Source organism: Artibeus jamaicensis, unplaced genomic scaffold, assembly GCF_021234435.1.
Source record: "Artibeus jamaicensis isolate MK-2021 breed Jamaican fruit bat unplaced genomic scaffold, CSHL_Jam_final contig_335, whole genome shotgun sequence".
Classification (NCBI taxonomy): Eukaryota; Metazoa; Chordata; class Mammalia; order Chiroptera; family Phyllostomidae; genus Artibeus; species Artibeus jamaicensis.
The window spans coordinates 1747773-1755289 of NW_026521800.1; the positions used below are offsets into that span (position 1 = coordinate 1747773).

General features: G+C 43.2%; 1 pseudogene; it reads right to left on the reverse strand.

The window, feature by feature from the left end:
* Positions 1-6369: 6369 nt before the first annotated feature.
* Positions 6370-7203, reverse strand: LOC119059613 (40S ribosomal protein SA-like; annotated as a pseudogene).
* Between the last annotated feature and the right edge of the window lie 314 nt (positions 7204-7517).

Below are 7517 nucleotides of genomic sequence, written 5' to 3' on the forward strand. Positions count from 1 at the left end.
CTGATATTCCAAGGTTGCAGGTTTGGTCCCTGGTTGGGACACATACAATAGTCAACTGACAGATCCATCAAAGTGTGAAACAAAAGATCTGTTTCTCTGTCTCTTCTCCCCCACTTTCACTGCCTTTCTTTCTAAAATCAATCAATAATTTTTTTTTAAAGAAAGAAGTGGCTTCAGCCAAGAGGAGGGGCACTTGAGCATAGTGGGTAGGAAGTGAGAAACACAGGTAGTTTTTAAGTGAAAAACCTGCATCTATCCAACTCTACTTTTACTGGTTATGTTACCTTAGACAGGATATTTAACCTTGATAATCCACAGTTTTGTTAATGGTAAAGTGAGACAAACTTAGTCACGTGCTTATCCCAAAGCAAAAGCATGATAAATGTGGGTCATTATTTTCACTAAGAGATAACTCAGTGAAGACATTGAAGCCCACACAAAAGCACCAACAGCCAAGAGGCAGTGGGTAGAATGACCTCTGCACAGAAAGTCCAGGTGTCAGCACCCAAAGGATAAAGTGAAGCCCCTCCTCCTTGCTTTCCATGCCCTCACCATCTGCCATCACTCCTGCCTTGTTTCAGGCCCTCATCATCTCACACTGGGACCTGGTAGTCTCCTGCTTCCTCAATCCATATCCACTCCCATTCATTCTCCCAAGTACTAACAGACAATATTTCCTAAAATGAAAACCTGATCAAACTGCCAGTCTACTGAAAACCCTTCGATAAGGATTCTGGCAAGGATGGCCCCAACTCCTTGGCATGGCCCCTAAGCCTTCCATGACCAGACAAGTCCTTTCATCTCTTGCATCACCTTCACACTGGAGAATTCTGGAAGCCAGACAAGGGTAAGCTTTACTTTGTGGCTCCCCAGCAGTTGAGATACCTGCTTGGGGGCAGAGAAACTGCATTTACCTGAGAATTTACCTTCTATTAGTTCTCACCTTTCACTGCACTGTCACCTGAGGAGTTCATAAAATACCCAATTCCCAGGCAACCCTCCAGACCAATTATATCAGTCCCTGGGGTGGGACTCAGGCATCAGCATTTTTAAACTCCTCAGGCCATTCTGATATACAGTCAAGGTTGCAGATCACAACTACACACTCGTTCTTGTCTTTTAAAAAATGGAGTCTTATCAGTTGTTTGGAGTCCAAATATGTCAGACTCAAATTTTATTATCAACCACCTGCTAATCATTACTTACTTTGGGAGAAACATTGATCAATTTCAGAAAGAAGATGTCAGGAAGCGAAGATGCATGATCAATTCAGGAAGTGGGAGGCCAGCCCAGTCTCCCGCAAGGCCCGTGGTTTTACAAACACATTCCTGAATGTCAGTGAGCATGAGTCCTAGTGGCCTGGGCAGCTCTCTGTGGAACAGCCTGGTCCCATCCAACTTGGCACAGCAGGGCCAGCACAGGGAGGGAGGAAGTGACTCAGGGTTGTCCTCTCCCCCACCACAGGACCAGGCTGTAACCTTTAGTGAAAGAACAGGTAAAAATAGCAGCAGCACTTTAGGAAGAACTCAGAATTTTTAGATTTTGGATCGTCTGATTATATAACTGAGGGTATATGATCCAAGGAAGGGCAGGTAAGAATTATTTATCATCTTTTGCATGTCCTGGATTAGGTAACCTATGTGAATCTTTTGTCTTAATTTTCACAAGGACCTTTTCAGGTTGGTGGTGTCACCTACTTTTTATACGTGAGGAGCTGGTGAGGCGAAATGACACATTGGAATCACCCAGTTGGCAAACAGCAGAGAAGGACAAGTGCTGGCACCCGCAACGAAAGGCATGCTGTGCACCTTTGATCGCTGGCTCCTTGGTATTGCCTGTCCAAGCACTCGTGCTCCTGCCTGCCTCCTGGCTCAGCCCTAATGCTGACACTGAGGTAGGGCTGGGCATGACATTCCCAGGAGCCAGTTTGCTGCTTGGCTGTATTCTAGTGTTCATGTGAAGACATGGTGAGAGACACAGAGAACAGGGTTTTATGCAGGAGGCCTTGTATTCCAGGAAACCCTGAAGGGCTTGTATCCTGTAGGCAGTAAAAGTTCACTAAAGAGTATTAACAGAAGATGGACCTGTGCCATACAGGTTTCAGTCAGACTTACCTAGCAAAACTACCTATGGTGGACTACGAAGGAGTGAACAGAACCTAGAAAATAAGTTGGAAGACTTTACAAGTGCTCAGATTGTGCTCTCTAAGTACTGTTCACTACTAAAAAGAACCAAGGGGATTCTTAGGAAAGTGGCCATTTCCAGCTCTGGGGCAAAAACTGAGACAGAAAGAAAAGGAACAAACACCAAAGGACCACTGAGGTCATGTCGAAGGAGATGACCTTCGACATGTGCACTGAGCCCCGGTGCACTGGGGCTCAGTCCTTGATCCTTTCCTTGGTTTAGTCATTTCTAATGAGGCATCAGCTTGAGAACTTCCCACTGGCTAGAGGTGGGATGATTTCAATAAAAGGGAATAATGACTGGAAAGGATTGAATCATGCCAAGTATGTAACAATCTGTGAGTTCAAAACAGTGAACCATCCCATCCTCTTCCTCCAAGAAACAGAAACAAAACAAAATGAAACAAAACAGAAAATATAGCTCATTGGTCAACTATTTTTGCTGGGGCCCCAACTCTGTTCTGAAGGTTGATAAATGAAGGAAAATAATTATCCATTTATCCTACTTTTCTAATTCTTGTAGGACAATGAAATAGTTGATGAGGAAATGGTTTTCTTTACAGAAAGATCACAATCAGTAATTAATTGGGGAGGAATTTGCAACTCATTGAAATAATGAATCTAGGCAATGATCATCAATGGCTTTGAAGACCATGAAATGAAGGTTGATAAAGTGAACATTTTAAGGTGCGGGGGGGCTCTCAGAGAGTGAGAGAGACCTAAGCCAGTTCCAGTGATTGAGACCTTAAATAATTGTAACATAAAATAAATAAATGCCAAAATTATAGACACATTCTATGGTTTTTTCCAAATATTTAAGTTTAATGCTAAGCACCTTTTAACACACTCCCTGGTGATGGTATTATAATGAAACTTGGAGATAAGAGCTTTCATGACTGTGCTCCACTCTACATCCTTAACTCAGGCTCCATTACAGACTACTGGACCCATCTCAGAAGATCTCCTGGGTGGGAAAACAATAATACCAATTCCTGCCCTCCAATTCTATCCTATCCTAGAGTGCAGCTATAGTGATAGTGCAGGCTTCTCTGCAGTAATAATTGCCCCTACATTTACCCATATATCTGCACCCACTCATTCTGCCTTTCCACCCACGACCTTGGATTACCTTAGCTATGTGCTCATCAGAGTCTACCCACCACTTTACACTAAATGGCACCTTCTCTGGCAAACCCAACAACATTATTCTAGAAATTTTCTTGCTACATTATTATTTTCCCTTCTTTGTGGGATCATTAACATTACCATAGAAATCTGTTTATTACTTCTCACTAAAAATAGCTTTTCTTGAGCCCACTTCTCCACCAACTTGCACCCAATTTCTTAGCTCCCACTCATAGAAAAATTCCTTGAAAGACTTACCTATATTTGCTGTATCTGATTCCTCTCCTCCCACCTTTCCTTAAACACATTCTACTCCCATTTCATTGGGAGTAGACCCCCAATGAAAGGGGGTACCCCCTTCTTCTCTACACAAGGATAAGTCCAGTCCTCATCTTCCTTTATCTGCCAGCAGCATGTGATGCAGTTCTTTATGCCCTCCTTTCTGAGGTGTCTTCTCTGGGCTTCCATGACTCCAACATATTCCCAAGAATTGCCTCTTACTTCACTTGTTGCTCCTTCTGAGACTCCTTTGCTGATTCCTTCTCTCTCTCTAACTTCTTAACATCATGGTGCACTGGGGCTCAGTCCTTGATCCTTTCCTTGGTTTAGTCATTTTGTTGACTTTAAATTCACCCATAGGCAGATCCTCCCAACTTTAAACTCCAGCCCAGATCTCTGAAATCCCAGACTTGTGTACCACCCTCTCACCATCTCCCTTGGTTCTCTAATGAAGCTTCCAAACAATATGTGGAAAGCTGAAGTCTTAATAGCTCCTTTTAAAACCTTTTCCACCTGCAACCTTCCCTATCTTCAGGTGATGGCAATTCTATTCTTACAGTTGCTCAAGCTCAGTAGTGTGGTCTCCTCTTTCTTTCACAACCCACATCCAGTCTTCCAAGAAATTCTATTGGCTGTACATGAAAATATCCAGAATCTGACAACTTCTCAAAACTTCCACTATGAACACTCTGCTTCCTCCCATCATCAGTTCATGCCCAAGTAACTGTAGGCCTTTTGTGGCAGAGACAGGCCAGCTGTTCCCAGAATCCATTTTCTCTTCTTCCTGGGCACACATCTAAACCGCATTCTCCATCCACCCTGGCAGTTAGGTGCAGCCATTTGAGCTCTAGCCAACAGAAAGTGAGTGAAAGTGAGATGTAGCATCTCCAGGCCTGGAGATAAAAACTTCCCACTACCCTGGCTGGTGTAGCTCAGTGGACTGAGCGCGGGCCTGTGAACCAGAGTGTCGCGGTTCGATTCCCAGTCAGGGCACATGCCTGGGCTGCAGACCGGTTCCCAGCAGGGGACACACGGGAGGCAGCCATGCATTGATGTTTCTCTCCCTCTCTCCTTTCCTTCCTCTCTAAAGATAAATAAATAAAAAATCTAAAAAAAAAAACTTCCCACCAGCTTGATGCAGACAGGTTTACCTCCTTCTCACCTAATCTCAATACAGCATTCAGAGCGACCCTTTTAAAACATAAGTCAGATCATATCATGTCCAAACCCTTTACAGCACTCCTCGTTTCCCTCCAATAAAAGCCAGAGTCTCACCAATGGCTACAGGGGCCTCTGTGATGGGCTGCTCTGACCTTATCCCTACTCTCTCCATCCCACTACTTAGGCCACACTGGCCTTGTGGCCCCACACACCAGGCACTCTTCCCTCTAGGCTTTGCTTAGATGATTTCCTGACTGAAGCCCCAGACTAGCTTCCTCACTTCCTTCAAGTATTTGCTCAAGTATCATCTTTGTGATGGGATCTATCCTGATTAGCCTATCAGAATCACCACCCTCTTGTTCCACTATGCTCAATTTTCCTTTTCCTGCTCTATTCTTCCTTTTCACAGCACAGAATTTACCACCTCCCAGTATACTCTATAACTTGCTTATTGTTTATTATCTTTCTCCCCGCTGCTCTAACTATCCTAGAATGCAAACTCCCTGGCAGTCAGAGGAACTGTATCTCTTTTGTTCAATAATGTAACCCAACCACTTAGAAGTGTGTGGCACACAGAAGCTATCTAATAAGTATTTGTGGACTCAATTAATCCCATTAATATTATTAGAGGGTTATTTCTATTTTATACGACTATATATATTATTTATGCAATTGTTTTTATAAGTTAATTACTTAGCACCTACTGTGCATTTAGCACTGTGGGGATACAATAAAGGACATATTCTTATCCACTGTCTCCATCTCCTCACTTCTAATTCCTTCCCTGAACCATTCTAATCTTCTTCCCCATCATGAACAGAAATGATTCTTGTCAAGGTCACCAGTGACCTTCAGGTTGCTAGAACTGATGAGCATTTTCAAGTTGTCATCCCAATGAAACATTTTAGCAGTATTTGACTGAATACTCAATCTCATATTTAGAAGCACTAGAGCTCCTTAACAGGACCACTCACTCTCTCATGGGAACACCCTGGCCCTGGGCTTCTGAGTCACCATGCTATCTCAAATTTCCTCCTGCCTCATCACAGCTTCATCACAGCTTCCTGTGCAAGAACACATCCTTCTCTACCCAGCCCTTAAATTATGGTTTTTCCTATAGTTCAGTTTGAAGCACTTTACACCTTCTAGTTGACTTCATCTGTACTGATGGCTTTAACTGATATTATTTTCTTATGATCCTCAGATATATCTTCACTGATTTTGGGACTCACATGCAATTGACCCTGTCAACATTTCCACTTGGATGTCTCCAAGTCACTGTGTCCGGACTTGGCCTCCCATCTTCTCTTCCTCACCATCCATCCAACACCCAGACCAGACACCTGGGAGGGAGTCTTGACATTTACCCACCTCTCATGCTGCAGTTTCTCCTGCTGCAACAGGCTACCATCTCTCTCCTAATCCATTCTTGCCTCCCCAATTCTGCCATAATCTACTTTTTGCAATCAGAAAAATCTTCTAAAAACTCAAATATTATGACTGTCTTTTCTCTATTTAAAATTATTTACTATCTTTTTTGTTTACTTTTGTTTTTATCTTTTAAAAAATGTTTATTTTCCATCAACCTTATTTCCATGTTAAGACTTTGTGGAAGAACAATCTAGGACCACTCAGTGGTTGTTCCTACCCACACAGTGACCTGGGCAGTGGGTTGCAAACCAGTCTTCAGTGGCAGTCTGAGCACTCCAGGCTTCAGTAGGAAACTGCTGAATGGGCTCAGAGGGCATCTGAGCCTTCAGACTGGTCTACAACCACAGGTTGAACAGCAGTGAACTCAGTGACTAGGGCAATCCATTCACCTGAAATTCCTCCTTTTCCTTTTCAAATCTTTCAGGACCTCTGTAGAAATAGAGATAGGACATGACCCCCCATTTGTGTTCATGGGACATAGCGCCACACATGTGCAGAACTTTGGACCAGCGTCCACCACATCAGAGCCACTGAATGAGTCTCCCTTTTGTTGCCAGAAATGGCAATGTCCACACGGTGCAGAGGAGAGCCTGTGTGACACAGAGCAATTGTATGCAGGTTAACATGAGATGTCTCTGTGAGAAGTTAGTGGTCAGCCCTAGGATCAGTAGCCACTGGAAGTCACAGCTCCCAGCAGGCTGCCTGGATCTAGTTAATGAAGCTTCCAGGAGTGAAGCAGCCAGTAATAGCAGTGGCTCTAGTAGCAGCAGCAACCTTTAGCACAGCTCTCTGGCCAGTGTTCCTAGAGTACATGACGCTGACATCATCAAGTTTTCAATGGCAACAGTGGCTTGAGCTGCCAGCAGAAGCTTCTCAGATTTATGATGTAGACACCATCACTTTGCCTTTTGTGAATGTACTGCTCCATTTGGAAGTGAAGGTTGGTGCCACCTGAATTGGATCCTACTGCAGGAAATCTGGGGACATCCTCCTCCTTCATTTGCAAAACATTAAGAGCTCCAAATATTGTTCAAGTTTCTTTTTAAGTTAGAGTGGGAATGGAGAACAATGATATATGATTCCCTATGTGGATAATGTGGAAAAGTTTCCTTTGTCTTTCTTTTTTTAAATAAAAATTCAAGTCTTTCACATAGCCTGCAAAGAATATAGACTTGGGAAGACTTCCAGCCAAGATGGAGGTATAGGTAGAAACACTATGCCTCCTTGTACAACCAAAAGAAGGACAACAACTAATTTGAAAACAAAAAAGAACCAGAACTGACAGAAAATCAAACTGTATATAAGTCTGATACCACAGAGTTAAAGAAGAAATATTAA